This window comes from Bos indicus x Bos taurus, chromosome X (genome assembly GCF_003369695.1).
Source record: "Bos indicus x Bos taurus breed Angus x Brahman F1 hybrid chromosome X, Bos_hybrid_MaternalHap_v2.0, whole genome shotgun sequence".
Taxonomy (NCBI): Eukaryota; Metazoa; Chordata; class Mammalia; order Artiodactyla; family Bovidae; genus Bos; species Bos indicus x Bos taurus.
Genome location: NC_040105.1, coordinates 67,041,748 through 67,060,420, shown reverse-complemented (window position 1 = coordinate 67,060,420; position 18,673 = coordinate 67,041,748).

The window sequence follows — 18,673 nt, the reverse complement described above, 5'->3', positions numbered from 1 at the left end:
CGCCTGAGCTGCTTGGACCTGAGAAGGGCACAAAATGCAGGCCCAACAGAGTCTGTGCTTTTGTGGGGTACCCGAGAACCTAAACCTGAGTGGTTTAGACCTGGGAAGTTCATGCAACCCAGGGCCTGCCTTAGACAGTTCTCTGCAGAGCAACCTGGAGACTGAGCAGCATAGATAGGGAAAGCACACACACCTATGAGCAGGGGCAAACCCAGTGTGGCCCAGATACTGCAAGCACTCCCCCCACATGCCAGTGATATTTGTTTGCAGTGTTCCTCCCTCCCCGCAGCACAATTGAACAAGTGAGCCTAAATAAATGACCACCTTCGCTCCCTTGTGTCAGGGGAGAAGTTAGATACTGAAGAGACTTGCAAACAGAGGAAGCCAAAATAAACAAAGAAGAGGGAACCGCTTTGGAAGTGACAGGTGTAATAGATTAAAACCCTGTAGTTAGCATTGGCTACATTGGAAGGGACCTATAGACCTTGAGAAGTATAAGGTGGAACAAGGAACTATCTGAAACTGAACTGACCCCACACTGCCCTCAACAGCTCCAGAGAAATTCCTAGATATATTTTACTATTATCATTTTTTAATTATAAAATTAAAAAAATTAAGTCCTTTATTACTCCTTTAATTTTCATTTTAAAAACCTATTACCTTGCAAAAAAAGACCCTATTTTTAAAGCAAATTTCATATTTTTTATAACTTTTGTGATTTTGTTTTGTTAATATTGTATTTTTGAGAGTATAACCTCTACTCTAGATTTTTAATCTTTGCTTTTTGATATTTGTAAACAATTCTGTACCTTTAAGAATCCAATCTTCAGTACCCATTTTTACTTAGGAGTGTGATTACTGGCTTAATTGCTCTCTCCCCTTTTGACTTTCCTTCCCCCCCCCCGCCCCAGGTCACTTCTATCTCCTTCCTCTCCCCCTTCCCTTCTCTACTTAACTCTGTGAATCTCTTTGGGTGTTCTGGGCTGTGGAGAACACTTAAGGAACTGATCTCAGGCTAGATTGGTCTCTCTCCTTTTGGCTCCCCCTACTCTCCTCCTGGTCACCTCTATATCATTCCTCCCTCTTCTCTTCTCTATGGAACTCCGTGAACCTCTCTGAGTGTTCCAGACTGTGGAGAGCAAATAGGGAATTGATTACTGGCTAGATTGTGCTCTCCCCTTTTGATTCCTCCTCTTCTCCTCTTGGTCACCTCTATCTCCCTCCTCCCTCTTCTCTTCTCCATGTAACTCTGTGAACCTCTCTGGGTGTCCCCCACTGTGGAGAATCTTTCCACCATTAACCTAGATGTTTTATCATCGGTGCTGTATGGATGGAGAAGTCTTGAGACTACTGTAATAATAAGACTGAAAGCCACAGGAAGGAGGCTTAAATCCAAAACTTGAGAACACCAGAAAACTCCTCACTCCAGGGAACATTAATCAACAAGAGCTCATTGAATAGCCTCCATAGCTTCACTGAAACCAAGCTCCACCAAAGAGCCAACAAGTTTCAGAGCAAGATATACCAAGATAATTCTCCAACAACACAGGGACATAACACTGAGCACAAAAATACAGGCGGCCAAAAGTCACACCAAACCCATAGACCTCTCAAAACTCACTACTGGACCCTTCATTGCACTCCAGAGAGAATAGTTCCAGCTCCACCCACCAGAATGTGGACGCAAGCTTCCCTAACCAGGAAACCTTGACAAACCACTTGTCCAATCCAACTCACAGGGAGGAACCTCCTCTACAATAAAGAGGAACCACAAACTTCCAGCATACAGAAAGGCCACTCCAAACACAGCAACCTAAACAAGATGAAAAGGCAGAGAAATATTCAGCAGGTAAAGGAATATGGTAAAAGCCCACCAAACCATACAAAACAGGAAGAGATATGGAGTTTACCTGAAAAAGAATTTAGAACAATGGCAGTAAAAATGATCCAAAATCTTGAAAACAAAATGGAATTACAGATAAAGAGTCTGGAGACAAGGATTGAGAAGATGCAAGAAAAGTTTAACAAGGACATAGAAGATATAAAAAAGAGTCAATAAATAATGAATAATGCAATAACTGAGATCAAAAGCACTCTAGAAGGAACCAACAGTACAATAACGGAGGCAGAAGATAGGATAAGTGAGGTGGAAGAAGATAGAATGGTGGAAATAAATGAAGCAGAGAGGAAAAAAGAAAAAAGAATTAAAAGAAATGAGGACAACCTTAGAGACCTCTGGGACAACGTTAAACACCCCAACATTTGAATTATAGGAGTCCCAGAAGAAGAAGATAAAAAGAAAGGCCATGAGAAAATACTTGAGGAGATAATAGTAGAAAACTTCCCTAAAATGGAGAAGGAAATAGCCACCCAAGTCCAAGAAACCTAGAGAGTCCCAAACAGGATAAACCTAAGGTGAAACACCCCAAGACACATATTAATCAAATAAACAAAGATCAAACACAAAGAACAAATATTAAAAGAAGCAAGGGAAAAACAATAAATAACTCACAAGGGGATCTCCATAAGGATAACAACTGATCTTTCAATAGAAACTCTTCAGGTAAAAAGGAATGGCAGGACATACTTAAAGTGATGAAAGAGAAAAACCTACAACCCAGATTACTGTACCCAGCAAGGATCTCATTCAAATATGAAGGAGAAATCAAAAGTTTTACAGACAAGCAAAAGGTGAGAGAAATCAGCACCACCAAACCAGCTCTTCAACAAATGCTAAACGATCTTCTCTAGACAGGAAACAGAAAATGTTTATAAACTCAAACCCAAAACAATAAACTAAATGGCAATGGGACCATATTTATCAATAATTACCTTAAATGTAAATGGGTTGAATGTCCCAACCAAAAGACAAAGACTGGCTGAATGGGTAAAAAAAAACAAGACTCCTATATATGCTGTCTACAAGAGACCCACCTCAAAGCTAGGGACGCATTCAGACTAAAAGTGAAAGGCTAGAAAAAGATATATCACACAAAGAAAGAAAGAAAAGAAAGAAAGTGAAGTCACGCAGTCATGTCTGACTCCTTGCGACCCCATGGAGTGTAGCCCACCAGGCTCCTCCACTCATTGAATTTTCTAGGTAAGAGTACTGAAGTGGGTTGCCATTTCCTTCTCCAGGGGATTTTCCCAGTCCAGGGGTCGAACCCAGGTCTCCTGCATTGTGGGCAGATCCTTTACGTCTGAGCCACCAGGGAATCCCATTATGATGCAAATGGAGACCAAAAGAAAGCAGAAGTAGCAATACTCATAATCAGAAAAAATAGACTTTGAAATAAAGGCCGTGAAAAGAGACAAAGAAGGACACTATATAATGATCAAAGGATCAATCCAAGAAGAAGATATAACAATTATAAATATATATGCACCCAACATAGGAGCACAGCAATATGTATGGCAAATGCTAACAAATATGAAAAGGGAAATTAACAGTAACACAATAATAGTGGGAGACTTTAATACCCCACTCACACCTATGGATACATCAACTAAACAGAAAATTAACAAGGAAACACAAACTTTAAATGATACAATCGACCAGTTAGACCTAATTGATATCTATAGGACATTTCACACTAAAACAATGAATTTCACCTTTTCCTCAAGTGCACACGAAACCTTCTCCAGGATAGATTACATCCTGGGCCATAAATCTAGTCTTGGTAAATTAAAAAAAAAAATTGAAATTATTCCAGCATCTTTTCTGAACACAATGAGGTAAGATTAGATGTCAACTACAGGAAAAAAAACTATTAAAAATACAAACATATGGAGGCTAAACAATGCACTTCTGAATAACCAACAAAGCACAGAAGAAATAAAAAAGAAATCAAAATATGCATAGAAATGAATGAAAATGAAAACACAATAACCCCAAACCTATGGGATTCAGTAAAAACAGTACTAAGGGGAAGGTTCATAGCAATAGAAGCCTACCTCAAGAAACAGGAGAGAAATCAAATAAATAACCTAACTCTACACCTAAAGCAACTAGAAAAAGAAGAAATGCAGCATCCCAGGGTTAGTAGAAGGAAAGAAATCATAAAAATTAGGGCAGAAATAAATGCAAAAGAAACAAAGGAGACCATAGCCAAAATCAACAAAGCTAAAAGCTGGTTCTTTGAGAAGATAAATAAAATAGACAAACAATTAGCCAGACTAAACAAGAAAAAAAGGGAGAAGAATCAAATCAACAAAATTAGAAATGAAAATGGAGAAATCACAACAGATAACACAGAAATACAAAGGATCATAAGAGACTACTATCAGCAACTATATGCCAATAAAATGGACAACTTGGAAGGAATGGACAAGTTCTTAGAAAAGTATAACTTTCCAAAACTGAATGGCTGCTCTCAAAAAGTCTACAAATAATAAACATTGTAGAGGGTGTTGAGAAAAGGGAACCCTCTTACACTGTTGGTGGGAATGCAAACTAGTACAGCTACTATGGAGAACAGTGTGGAGATTCCTTAAAAAGCTGGAAATAAAACTGCCATATACCCAGCAATCCCACTGCTGGGCATACACACTGAGGAAACCAGAATTGAAAGAGACACATGTACCCCAGTGTTCATTGCAGCACTGTTTATAATAGCCAGGACATGGAAGCAACCTAGATGTCCATTGGCAGACGAATGGATAAGAAAGCTGTGGTACATATACACAATGGAGTATTACTCAGCTATTAAAAAGAATGCATTTGAATCAGTTCTAATGAGGTGGATGAAACTGGAGCCTAATATACAGAGTGAAGTAATCAGAAAGAAAACATCAATATAGTATATTAACACATATATATAGAATTTAGAAAGATGGTAATGATAACCCTATATGTGAGACAGCAAAAGAGACACAGATATAAAGAACAGACTTTTGAACTCTGTGGGAGAAGGCGAGGGTGTGATGATTTGAGAGAATAGCATTGAATCATGTATATACCATATGTGAAATAGATGACCAGTGCAAGTTTAATGCATGAAACAGGGCACTCAAAACCAGTGCACTGGGACAACCCAGAGGGATGGGAAGGGGAGGGAGGTGGGAGGGCGGTTTGGGATGGGGGACACATGTACACCCATGGCTGATTAATGTCAATGTATGGCAAAAAAACACCAAAATATTGTAAAGTAATTAGCTTCCAATTAAAATAAATAAATTAATTTTAAAAAAAAGAAAAGACAGAGGAACCAGAGATCAAATTGCCAACATTCGTTGGATCATAGAAAAAGCAAGAGAATTCCAGAGAAACATCTACTTCTTCATTGACTATGCCATAGCCTTTGATAGTGTGGATCACAACAAAGTGTGGAAAATTTGTAACGAGATGGGGATATCAGACCACCTTACCTACACCCTGAGAAACCTGTATGCAGGTCAAGAAGCAACAGTTAGAACTGGACATGGAACAACATACTGGTTCCAAATTGGGAAAGGAGTACATCAAGACTGTATATTGTCACCCTGATTATTTACCTTATATGCAGAGTGCATCATGTGAAATGCTGGGCTGGATGAAGCACAAGCTGGAATCAAGATTGCTGGGAGAAATATCAATAACCTCAGATATGCAGATGACACCACCTTTATGACAGAAAACAAAGAGTAACTGAAGAGCCTCTTGATAAAAGGTAAAAGAGGCAAGTGAAAAAGCTGGCTTAAAACTCAACAGTCAAAAAATGAAGATCATGGCATTCAGTCCCATCACTTAATAGATAGGAAAACAACGGAAGCAGTGACAGAGTTTATTTTCTTGGGCTCCAAAATCACTGCAGATGGTGAATGCCGCCATGACATTAAAAGATGCTTGCTCCTTGGAAGAAAAGTTATGACCAAACTAGATGGTGTATTAAAAAGCAGAGACATTACCTAGCAAAGAAAGGTACATATTGTCAAAACTATGTTTATTTCAGTAGTCAGGTATGGATGTGAGAGGTGGACCATAAAGAAGGCTAAGTGCCAAAGAACTGATGCTTTTGAACTGTGGCGTTGGAGAAGATTCTTGCAAGGAGATCAATCCAGTCAATCCTAAAGGATATCAGTCCTGAGTATTCATTGGAAGGACTGAGCCTGAAGCTGAAGCTCCAATACTATGGCTACCTGATGCGAAGAGCTGACTCTTTAGAAAAGACCCTGATGCTGAGAAAGATTGAAGGCAGGAGAAGGGGCCGACAGAGGATGAGATGGTTGGATGGCATCACCAACGCAATGGACATGAGTTTGAGCAAGCCCTGGGAGTTGGTGATGGACAGGGAAGTCTGGCGTGCTGCAGTCCATGAGGTCGCAAAGAGCTGGACACAATTGAGCGACTGAACTGAACTGACTTGACTTAGGTCTATTTAGCACCAAAGCTCATTATTTTCATAATTACACCACAGTGTCTACAAATAGTAAACTGTACTTGAAACTGCTCAGAATCATTAGAAATAAATGCAAACTGAATTATTAGATAAATTTCACTTGTCTTAAGTTACTAATAGTGATAAAGCTGCTTAATGCTGGTCAGGCATCCAAGAATCAGGAATATTTATGTATTGCTGATAGCTATATAATTAGTATAAATCTTCATAGAGAGCAATTTGGCGTTATGCATATGGAATTATACAGGAATCTAGAAAGATAGTGCCGATGGTCCTATGTGCAGACAGCAAAAGAGACACAGACATAAAGAACAGACTTTTAGACACAGTGGGAGCAGAGGGTGGGATGATTTAAGAGAATAGCACTGAAACATATACATAACAATATGTAAAATAGATAGCCAGTGGGAGTCTGATGTATGATGCAGGGAACCCCAAACTGGTGCTCTGTGACAACCTGGAGGGATGAGATGGAGAGGGAAGTGGGAGAGGGGTACAGGAGAGATGAGAAACATGTGTGCCCATGGCGAATTCATGTCGATCTATGGCAGAAACCATCACAATATTTTAAAGTAATTATTCTTCAGTTAAAAAAAAAAAAAAAAAAGAGTTATATGAATGTAAGCCTGCCTTTTAACCTAGCAATCTCACTTCTGGGATGTATCCTAAGAATATACTTTTATGTTAAAAGCTATTTGTATAATACTGCTGATATTTCTATTAGTGGAAAATTGGGAATTGTTCAAAAGCCTCCAATGAGGAAATGTTTAAATTCTATAATCATAGAATGTTGTCATTAGAATCTTTGAGACAATTTTATTCAAACACCATTTTTATGCTCCCCCACCTTATTTTTTAGATTAAGCAGCTGAACTCAAATAAACTCTGATATCAACCGGAGTGACTATTCTGTAGGCATTAAACATGACAAAGACCAAGAAGTATATAAAAAGATACAAATAAAATATTGTAGTCACAGCCTCCTATGAAAATGTAATTAAAAGGGGAAGAAAAAAGATAACCAGTGAAAAGTTAAATTTTTAGGCCCACTCCTTGACAGTCTGGTATCTCTAAATTATTGAAGTTTGCAATATCTGCCTGATTCACAGACCATTTTTCTATAGATGGAGGGAGAGAAAGGACATAGTCCTGTTCTTCACAATGCAAAAGTAATCCAAAGAAAATAGGATTTTAAAGGCAAGAATAATGTAGTAGTATTCATTTCCTCCTCCAGGGGATCTTCCTAACCCAGGGATTGAACTCGCATCTCCAGTGAATTTTGCATTGCAGGCAGAGGATTCTTTACCATTTCAGCCATCCAGGAAGCCCACAAAAGACATATAAGTGCTATAGGAAAAATTTAGAGAAGAGCTAACACCTATCCTACTCAAACTCTTCCAGAAAATTGCAGAGGAAGGCAAACTCCCAAACTCATTCTATGAGGTCACCATCACCCTAATACCAAAACCAGATAAAGTTGCCAAAAAAAAAAAAAAAAAGAGAGAGAGAGAAAACTACAGGCCAATATCACTGATGAACATAGATGCAAAAATCCTCAACAAAATTCTAGCAAACAGAATCCAACAACATATTAAAAAGATCATACATCATGACCAAGTGGGCTTTATCCTAGAGATGCAAGGATTCTTCAATATTCACAAATCAATCAATGTGATACACCACATTAACAAATTGAAAGATTAAAAACCATATGACTATCTCAATAGATGCAGAGAAAGCCTTTGACAAAATTCAGTGTCCATTTATGATAAAAACTCTTCAGAAAGAAGGCATACAAGGAACATAACTCAACATAATAAAAGCCATATATGACAAACCCGCAGCATACATCATCCTCAATGGTGAAAAACTGAAAGCATTTCCTCTAAATTCAGGAACAAGACAAGGGTGCCCACTCTCACCACTACTATTCAACATAGTTTTGGAAGTCCTAGCCACAGCAATCAGAGAAGAAAAAGAAATAAAAGGAATCCAGATTGGAAAAGAAGAAGTAAAACTCTCACTGTTTGCAGATGACATGATCCTCTACATAGAAAGTCCTAAAGACACCACCAGAAAATTATTAGAGCTAATCAATGAATATAGTAAAGTTGCAGGATATAAAATTAATACACTGAAATCCCTTGCATTCCTATATGCTAACAATGAGAAAACAGAAAGGGAAATTAAGGAAACAATCCCATTCACCATTGCAATGGAAAGAATAAAATACTGAGAATATATCTACCTAAAGAAACAAAAGACCTATACATAGAAAACTATAAAACACCGATGAAAGAAATCAAAGATGACACAAATAGATGGAGAAATATACCATGTTTGTGGATCAGAAGAATCAATACAGTGAAAATGAGTATACTACCCAAAACAATCTATAGATTCAATGCAATCCCTATCAAGCTATCAATGTTATTTTTCACAGAACTAGAACAAACAATCTCACAATTTGTATGGAAACACAAAAAACCTCGAATAGCCAAGGTAATCTTGAGAAGGAAGAATGGAATTGGAGGAATCAATCTGCCTGACTTCAGACTACACTACAAAGCCACAATTATCAAGACAGTATGGTAGAGGCACAAAGTCAGAAATATAGATCAATGGAACAAAATAGAAAGCCCAGAGATAAATCCACACACATATGGACACCTTATCTTTGATAAAGGAAGCAAAAATATACAATGGAGAAAAGACTATCTCTTTAACAAGTGGTTCTGGGAAAACTGGTCAACTACCTGTAAAAGAATGAAACTAGAACACTTTCGAACACCATACACAAAAATAAGTTCAAAATGGATTCAGTTCAGTTCAGTCACTCAGTCATATCCAACTCTTTGTGACCCCACAGACTGCAGCACGCCAGGCCTTGCCATTCATCACCAACTCCTGGAGTTTACTCAAACTCATGTCCATTGAGTCCATGATGCCATTCAACCATCTCATCCTCTGTTGTCCCTTTCTCCTCCTGCCTTCAATCTTTCCCAGCATCAGGGTTTTTTTCAAATGAGTCAGCTCTTCACATTAGGTGGCCCAAGTATTGGACATCAGTTCTTCCAATGAACACTCAGGACTGACCTCCTTCAGGATGGACTGGTTGGATCTCCTTGCAGTCCAAGGGACTCTCAAGAGTCTTCTCCAACACCATAGTTCAAAAGCATCAATTCTTCGGTGTTCAGCTTTCTTCACAGTCCAACTCTCACATCCATACATGACCACAGGAAAAACCATAGCCTTGACTAGATGGACCTTTGTTGGCAAAGTGATGTCTCTGCTTTTTAATGCTGTCCAGATTGGTGATAACTTTCCTTCCAAGGAGTAAGTGTCTTTTAACTTCATGGCTGCAATCACCATCTGCCGTGATTTTGGAGCCCCGCCAAAATAAAGGCTGCCACTGTTTCCCCATCTATTTGCCATGAAGTGATGGGACTGGATGCCATGATCTTCTGGATGTTGAACATTAAGCCAACTTTTTCACTCTCCTCTTTCACTTTCATCAAGAGGCTCTTTAGTTCCTCTTCACTTTCTGCCATAAGGGTGGTGTTATCTGCATATCTGAGGTTATTGAGATTTCTCCCGGCACTCTTGATTCCAGCTTGTGCTTCTTCCAGCCCAGCGTTTCTCATGATGTACTCTGCATATAAGTTAAATCAGTAGGGTGACAATATACAGCCTTGACATACTCCTTTTCCTATTTGGAACCAGTCTGTTGTTCCATGTCCAGTTCTAACTGTTGCTTTCTGAGCTGCATACAGGTTTCTCAAGAGGCAGGTCAGGTGGTGTGGTATTCCCATTTCTTTCAGAATTTTCCACTGTTCATTGTAAGCCACACAGTCAAAGGCTTTGGCATAGTCAATAAAGCAGAAATAGATGTTTTTCTGGAACTCTCTTGCTTTTTCAGTGATGCAGTGGATGTTGGCAATTTGATCTGTGGTTCCTCTGCCTTTTCTATAACCAGGTTGAACATCTGGAAGTTCACGGTTCATGTATTGTTGAACCTGGCTTGGAGAATTTTGAGCATTACTTTACTAGCATGTGAGATGAGTGCAATTATGCAGTAGTTTGAGCATTCTTTGGCATTGCCTTTCTTTGGGATTGGAATGAAAACTGATCTTTTCCAGTCCCATGGCCCTCCTGAGTGCAGCACTTTCACAGAATCATCTTTTAGGATTTGAAACAGCTCAACTGGAATTCCATCACCTCTACTAGCTATTTTCATAGTGATACTTCCTAAGGCCCATTTGACTTCCCATTCTAGGATGTCTGGCTCTAGGTGAGTGATCACACTATCATGATTATCTGGATTATGAAGATCTTTTTTTTGTACAGTTCTTTTGTCTATTCTTGCCATCTCTTCTTAATATCTTCTGCTTCTGTTAGGTCCATACCAGTTCTGTCCTTTATTGTGCCCATCTTTGCATGAAATGTTCCCTTGGTATCACTAATTTTCTTGAAGAGATATCTAGTCTTTCCCATTCTATTGGATTAATGATCTAAATATAAGTCCAGAAACTATAAAACTCTTAGCGGAAAATGTAGGCAGAACACTCTCTGACATAAATCACAGCAAGATCCTCCATAATCCACTTGCCAGAGTAATGGAAATAAAAACTAAAATAAACAAATGGGACCTAATTAAACTTAAAAGATTTTGCACAATGAAGGAAAGTGTAAGCAAGTTGAAAAGGCAGCCTTCAGAATGGGAGAAAATAATAGCAAATGAAACAACTGACAAAGAATAATCTCCAAAATATACAAGTAGCTGATGTAGCTCAATACCAGAAAAAAGAAAGACCCAAGCAAAAAGTGGGAAAAGAACTACACAAACATTTCTCCAAAGAAGACATACAGATGGCTAACAAACACATGGAAAGATGCTCAATAGCACTCATTATCAGAGAAATGCAAACCAAAACCACAATGAGGTACCATCTTATGCTGGTCAGAATGGCTGCCATCAAAAAGTCTACAAGGAATAAATGATGGCGAGCATCTGGAGAAAAGGGAACCCTCTTACACTGTTGGTGGGAATGTAAACTAGTGCAGCCACTATGGAGAACAGAGATAAGAATCCTTAAAAAACTGGAAATAGAACTGCCATATGACCCAGGAATCCCACTGCTGGTATACACACCAAGGAAAGCAGAATTGAAAGAGACACATGTACCTCCATGTTCACTGCAACACTGTTTACAATAGCTGGAACATGGAAGCAACCTAGATGTCCATCAGCAGATGGATAAGGAAATAGTGGTACATATACACAATGGAATATTACTCAGCTATAAAAAAGAATGTATTTGAGACAGTTCTAATGAGGTGGATGAAACTGGAGCCTAGTATACAGAGTGAAGTAAGCCAGAAAGAGAAACACCAATATAGTATATTAACGCACATATATATGGAATTTAGAAAGATGGTAACAACCACTTTATATGCAAGACAGCAAAAGAGACACGATGTAAAGAACAGACTTTTGGACTATATGGGAGACGGCGAGGGTGGGACCATGTGAGATAGCACTGAAAGATATATATTACTATATGTAAATAGATGACCAGTGCAAGTTTGATGCATGAAGCAGGGCACCCAAAGCTGGTGCTCTGGGACAACTCAGAGGGATAGGGTGGGGAGGGAGGTGGGAAGGGGTTTCAGGATGGTGGGACACATGTACACCCATGTCTAATGTCGATGTATGGTAAAAACCACCACAATATTGTAAAATAACTAGCCTCCAATTAAAAAAAAAAAAAAAAGAGCAATAAAGACTTCAACTCTGAGCTTCCAATTCAAGATAGTGGAGTAGAAGGACTTGTGCTAATCTCCTCCTGAGAACACCAAAATCTCAACTAACTGTTGAACAGCTGTTGACAGGAGGCTGCTGGAAACCACCACCAAAAAAAAAAGCTAATCCAAGTCCAAAGACAAAAAAGAAACTCCAGTGGGATGGTAGGAGGGGGTGCAGACATGATAAAATTAAAATCGGCTGCCAGGTGGGTGATCCACAGTCTGGAGAACAATAATACCAAGTAAGTTTTCCCACTGTTGTGAGGGTTCTGAACCCCCATGTCAGGCTTCCCAGCCTGGGAATCCAACAAAGGGACTGGGAATCCTCAGGAAATCTGACCTTGAAGACCAGACTTCCACACGCCTGGGGGAAGCAAGAGACTCCATTATTGGAAGGCACATACAAAATATTGTGCAAACCAGGACCCAGGGGAAAGGAGCAATGATCCCACAGGAGATTGACTTAGGCCTACCTGTGAGTGTTGGAGGGTCTCCTACAAAGGTGTGTGTTGGCAGGTATGATAGAGAAATCAAAAGTTTTCCAGGTAAGCAAAAGTTAAGAGAATTTAGCACAACAAGCCAGCTTTACAAAAAATAATAAAGAAACTTCTCTAGGCAGAAAACACAGAAGGAAAGACCCACACAAAATAAATCCAGAACAACTAAGAAAATGGTAATAGGATCATCAGTTCAGTTCAGTTGCTCAGCTGTGTCCTGCTCATTGTGACCCCATGAATTGCAGAACACCAGGCCTCCATGTCCATCACCAACTCCCGGAGTTCACTCAGACTCACGTCCATCGAGTCAGTGATGCCATCCAGCCATCTCATCCTCTGTCGTCCCCTTCTCCTCCTGCCCGCAATCCCTCCCAGCATCAGAGTCTTTTCCAATGAGTCAACTCTTCGCATGAGGTGGCCAAAGTATTGGAGTTTCAGCTTCAGCATCAGTCCTTCCAAAGAAATCCCAGGGCTGATTTCCTTCAGAATGGACTGGTTGGATCTCCTTGCAGTCCAAGGGACTCTCAAGAGTCTTCTCCAACACCACAGTTCAAAAGCATCAATTCTTTGGCGTTCAGCTTTCTTCACAGTCCAACTCTCACATCCATACATGACCACTGGAAAAACCATAGCCTTGACTAGACGGACCTTTGTTGGCAAAGTAATGTCTCTGCTTTTCAATATGCTATCTAAGTTGGTCATAACTTTCCTTCCAAGGAGTAAGTGCCTTTTAATTTCATGGCTGCAGTCACCATCTGCAGTGATTTTGGAGCCCCCAAAAATAAAGTCTGACACTGTTTCCACTAGATAATTACCTTAACTGCAAATAGATCAAATGCCCCAACCAAAAGAAATAGACTGGCTGGACAGATGAAAACATGTGCATATATGCATGTCCACTTACCATGTTACTCTACTTAACCCCCCAAATTGTATGTAGTTATTTTATATTGTTAGGTTAATCATGTTTCCATTATAGTTTGCAAGTGTAATTATATTTTTTGTCTGGCTATTGACTGTGAAAACTGATAAACATCTTTTACGATTGTGATTATATAGCTATCATTTGCATAATACCATTGTAACATGATTGGTCAACCGAAAATAGAATTTTATGTTTTTCAATTTCTCCATCTCTTTTGGTTGCTGCTGTTGTTCTTTCTCAAGCCTTTATCAAGCATAGTAGAAAAGTTTTTGTGTATCCAAAATCACTGCAGATGGTGACTGCAGCCATGAAATGAAAAGACGTTTGCTCCTTGGAAGAAAAATTATGACCAACCTAGATAGCATATTGAAAAGCAGAGACATTACTTTGCCAACAAAGATCCATCTAGTCAAGGCTATGGTTTTTCCAGTGGTCATTTATGGGTGTGAGAGTTGGACTGTGAAGAAAGCTGAGCCCCGAAGAATTGATGCTTTTGAACTGTGGTGTTGGAGAAGACTCTTGAGAGTCCCTTGGCCTGCAAGGAGATCCAACCAGTCCATTCTAAAGGAGATCAGTCCTGGGTGTTCTTTGGAAGGAATGATGCTGAAGCTGAAACTCCAGTACTTTGGCCACCTCATGTGAAAAGTTGACTCATTGGAAAAGACTCTGATGCTGGGAGGGATCGGGGGCAGGAGGAGAAGGGGACGAAAGAGGATGAGATGGCTGGATGGCATCACTGACTTGATGGACGTGAGTTTGAGTGAACTCCGGGAGATGGTGATGGACAGGGAGGCCTGGTGTGCTGCGATTCATGGGGTTGCAAAGAGTTGGACACGAATGAGCAACCAAACTGAACTGAACTGATATATATATATATATAGTATAATATATATATATATTTTAAAAATTTGTGAATTTTTGCCTAGCTAAAAAATTCATGACATTTTGATTCCACTTGTTTGTCTTAGTATGAATAAAATGCTAGATTTCTAATCTATATTCACTGAAAACTTGATATAGTTTCATGTATTTTGGCATCTAGTATTACTGCTCAAAATCTAGAAAATTTATTATCTTAGTGATTTAAAAAAAATTGAATGAGGCTTGAAACTTCTAATCCAATTCCGAGAATATAAAGAAATGCTATGTTGTAAAATCAAAATCCAAAAATTAACAAGTGATACAGTATTATTAAGTACACATTTGTTCAAATTGCAAAAAATTTTGTTAATGTCCATTATTTATTTTCATACCTTATTCAAGATTCCATGTTGTATTTAATTACATTGAGTAGCTTCAGCTACATGCAACAAATTCTGGTAAATTTTTAAATTTTTATTCTATTACAAATATCTTCTAATTTTCTTTGTTATGTCTTCTTAGACACACCCATCATTTAAAAGTGGACATTTAATTTCCAATTATGGGATTTTGTTTAAAGTATCTTTAATATTAATTTCTCATTTAAATGCTTCTTCACAATCATCCTTTTTTTTTTTTCAGTCTAACTTTATTTGGGCTTTCAATGGCTAAATTGAAGATCTCTCTTGGTAAATGGTATATTGCACTTGAAAATGTGTGGGTTATTTTCAAATATCTTTTGATATTGATTTCTAACATAATTCCACAGTGATAAGAGAACAGACTGTATAATTTCAACATCTTTAGATCATTAAATTTTTGTATTTTTTTTTATTTCCTTAAATATATTCCAGTGTCTCCTAGTTTATAGTCTATCAGTTCAGTTCAGTTGCTCAGTCATGTCCGACTCTTTGCGACCCCATGAATTACAGCACGCCAGGCCTCCCTGTCCATCACCAACTCCTGGAGTTCACTCAAACTCACGTCCATCGAGTCGGTGATGCCATCCAGCCATCTCATCCTCTGTTGTCCCCTTCTCCTCCTGCCTCCAGTCCCTCCCAGCATCAGGGTCCTTTCCAATGAGTCAACTCTTCGCATGAAGTGGCCAAAGTACTGGAGTTTCAGCTTTAGCATCATTCCTTCCAAAGAACACCCAGGACTGATCTCCTTTAGAATGGACTGGTTGGATCTCCTTGCAGTCCAAGGGACTCTCAAGAGTCTTCTCCAACACCACAGTTCAAAAGCATCAATTCTTCGGGGCTCAGCTTTCTTCACAGTCCAACTCTCACATCCACACATGACTACTGGAAAAACCATAGCCTTGACTAGATGGACCTTTCTTGGCAAAGTAATATCTCTGCTTTTGAATATGCTATCTAGGTTGGAACTTGAATAGAATTTGTATCCTACTGTTGCATGAAAATTGTATAAATTTTAATTATGGTGAATTGGTTCATAGTGCTTTTTAGGTCTACTATATCCTTCTACTTCTCTGTATATTCATTCTATTAATTTTTGAGAATTTGATATTGAAACTCCAACTAAAAACCTGAATTTACTTAAAAAATAATTGTAATATATAGTGGAACTATATGTAACTGTATTTTTCAAGTCTGTGTTATCATAATTTCATAATTAAAAAAAAAGACTTCAACCCTTTCACTCTATAATCCATTCATAAAAATATATCCAAAGGATCAGATTCAGGTAAAGATTTATGTATAAAGATACTCATGAAGTCATTATTTATAATACATAAACCACTGAAAACAGACTAAATACCAAAGTGAAATGAATAAATTATGGCATATTCAGACATTGTTCTGCTATTAGTTTCAAAGAGCATATATTGATATGGGGAAATATGAAAGTGTAAAAGCAATATACTTTGAAAAGTTTAATTATATACACATATACATAAAATTGTAGTATATAGTAAAATTATGGGAGATTTTTTTCTTCTTCATACTTCTATTTCATATATTTTCTAGTAGATGTAAGTATTTTTATAATAAAGAAAAACTGATCTTAATGGCCATATTTTCCATCCATCACACCCTAATACAGATCCTTATTTAAGCATAAACTGATTTATTTCTGGTTGCATTATCTGAACATATTGAATCTAATTTATTCTTGAAATGTTTTTCCGAATTAAAAAAAATTAATATCATTTTGGTTCAACATAGTAAAAATGAGAAAAAATAATCAGTAGTCCTAGCTAAACAAAACACAGGACAGGTTTTATAGATTCTTACCTAGAGTTCTTAACATGGTGGTATCACCTTAGGCAATATTACTCTCGAGGATAACAAGGAAGGTGCTGTTTTGGGTGCATGGCAAAACTTTGTTGAAAGTTATAAAGTAAAGATCAGTTCTAACGTGTTGGTCCTACCTGCTTGTGGCTGTGTTTCTCCAGATGGGGTCTTTGATGCTATTGTTTGGAAGCCTGGTCAGTTTTATTAACACCGTCACTTCATCATCATAAACAGGCCCTCAAGGCAAAATAATTTTAAATACACCTATGTCACAAAATCATCTCATGGACACTCAGAATGTCAGATTTAAATGAGGCTGTAACAATTGTCTAGTTTATGGAATCATTAAATCAAGCGTCCATTATTACTAGGTAACATCAATGAATGCAATACGTGAACGTGAACGTGAAATCACTCAGTCGTGTCCGACTCTCTGCGACCCCATGGACTGTAGCCTACCAGGCTCCTCTGTCCATGGGATTTTCCAGGCAACAGTACTGGAGTGGATTGCCATTTCCTTCTCCAAGGGATCTTCCCAACCCAGGGATCGAACCCGAGTCTCCCGCATCGTAGACAGACGCTTTACCGTCTGAGCCACCAGGGAAGTCCAATGAATGCAGTAGGTGCCGACTAAAAAAATGCACAACCTAACAGTTGAGAATTGTTTTATTTGGTGGACAAAATTGAGGCCTTAACCCCTAAACACAGCCTCTCAGGTAGCTCTGAGGGACTGCTCTGAAAGGGAGCAGGAGTTTTGCAATAAAAATCAGGTAGTTTGAACTTTAAATTAAAAAATTAGTTAATTAAAGAAAACCAGACTTCTAAAGTTGATGAATTAGGTGCTTTTGTGTGTATGGACTCATCAAAATTACTCTTTTGATATGCACCTTAACTTGTAGAGCCAGTATCCTGCTGGCCCATTGTAAATCACCTCAGGATGCACAGTTGGGGGTGGCTGCAGTGGCTGCTGGCTTGCAGGTTGCAACATCCTCCTTTGTTTACTGATATGGCAGGTGAAATTTTTCATCCACATAGGTCATTAGTAAGTAAACACTTCCCTTCCACAAATAAGGCACTCTCTCCATACCTCCAACCAAATGAATATTAAATAATACATGTAGCTACCGTGGTCTGCATCTTTTCCTCAATTTTGAAAGAGATACGTGTTCAAGAAATATATTGCTTCCTTTTCAACTACATCATAAGACAAACAAAATAATCTGAGTCTCACGGGGACAAGAGGGAATAGTATTACACTGGAAAAACAGAAAATAAATACTCCAATCTCACACCAGTCAGAATGGCCATCATCAAAAAGTCTACAAAGAATAAATGCTGGAAAAGGTTTGGAGAAAAGGAAGCCCTCCTAAATTGTTGGCAGGAATGTAAACTGGTACAGCCACCATGGAGAACAGTATGGAGGTTCCTTAAAAAACTAGAGTTACCATATGATCCAGCAATCCCACTCCTGGGCATATACCCAAAGAACACTCTACTTAAAAAAGACACATGCACCTCAATGTTCATAGCAGTACTATTTACAATAGCCAAGACATGGAAGCAATTTAAGTATTAATTGATAGATGAATGGATAAAGATGTGGTAATATACAAACAGTTATAAAAAGAATGAAATAATGCTATTTGGAGCAACATGGATGGATCTAGAGATTAACATACTAAGTAAGGTCAGACAAATATATCACTTATATGTGGAATCTAAAAAAATTACATAAATGAACTTATTTATAAAACAGAAACAGATTCACAGACATAGAAAACAAACTTATGGTTACCAAAGGAGAAAGCGGGGGGCGGGGGGGAGACATAAATTCAGAGCTTGAAATGAACATGTACCCACTATATATAAAACACCAAGTTCCTGCTGTATAGCACAGGGAATTATATCAATATCTTGTAATCTATAATGGAAAGAAATCTGAAAATGTAT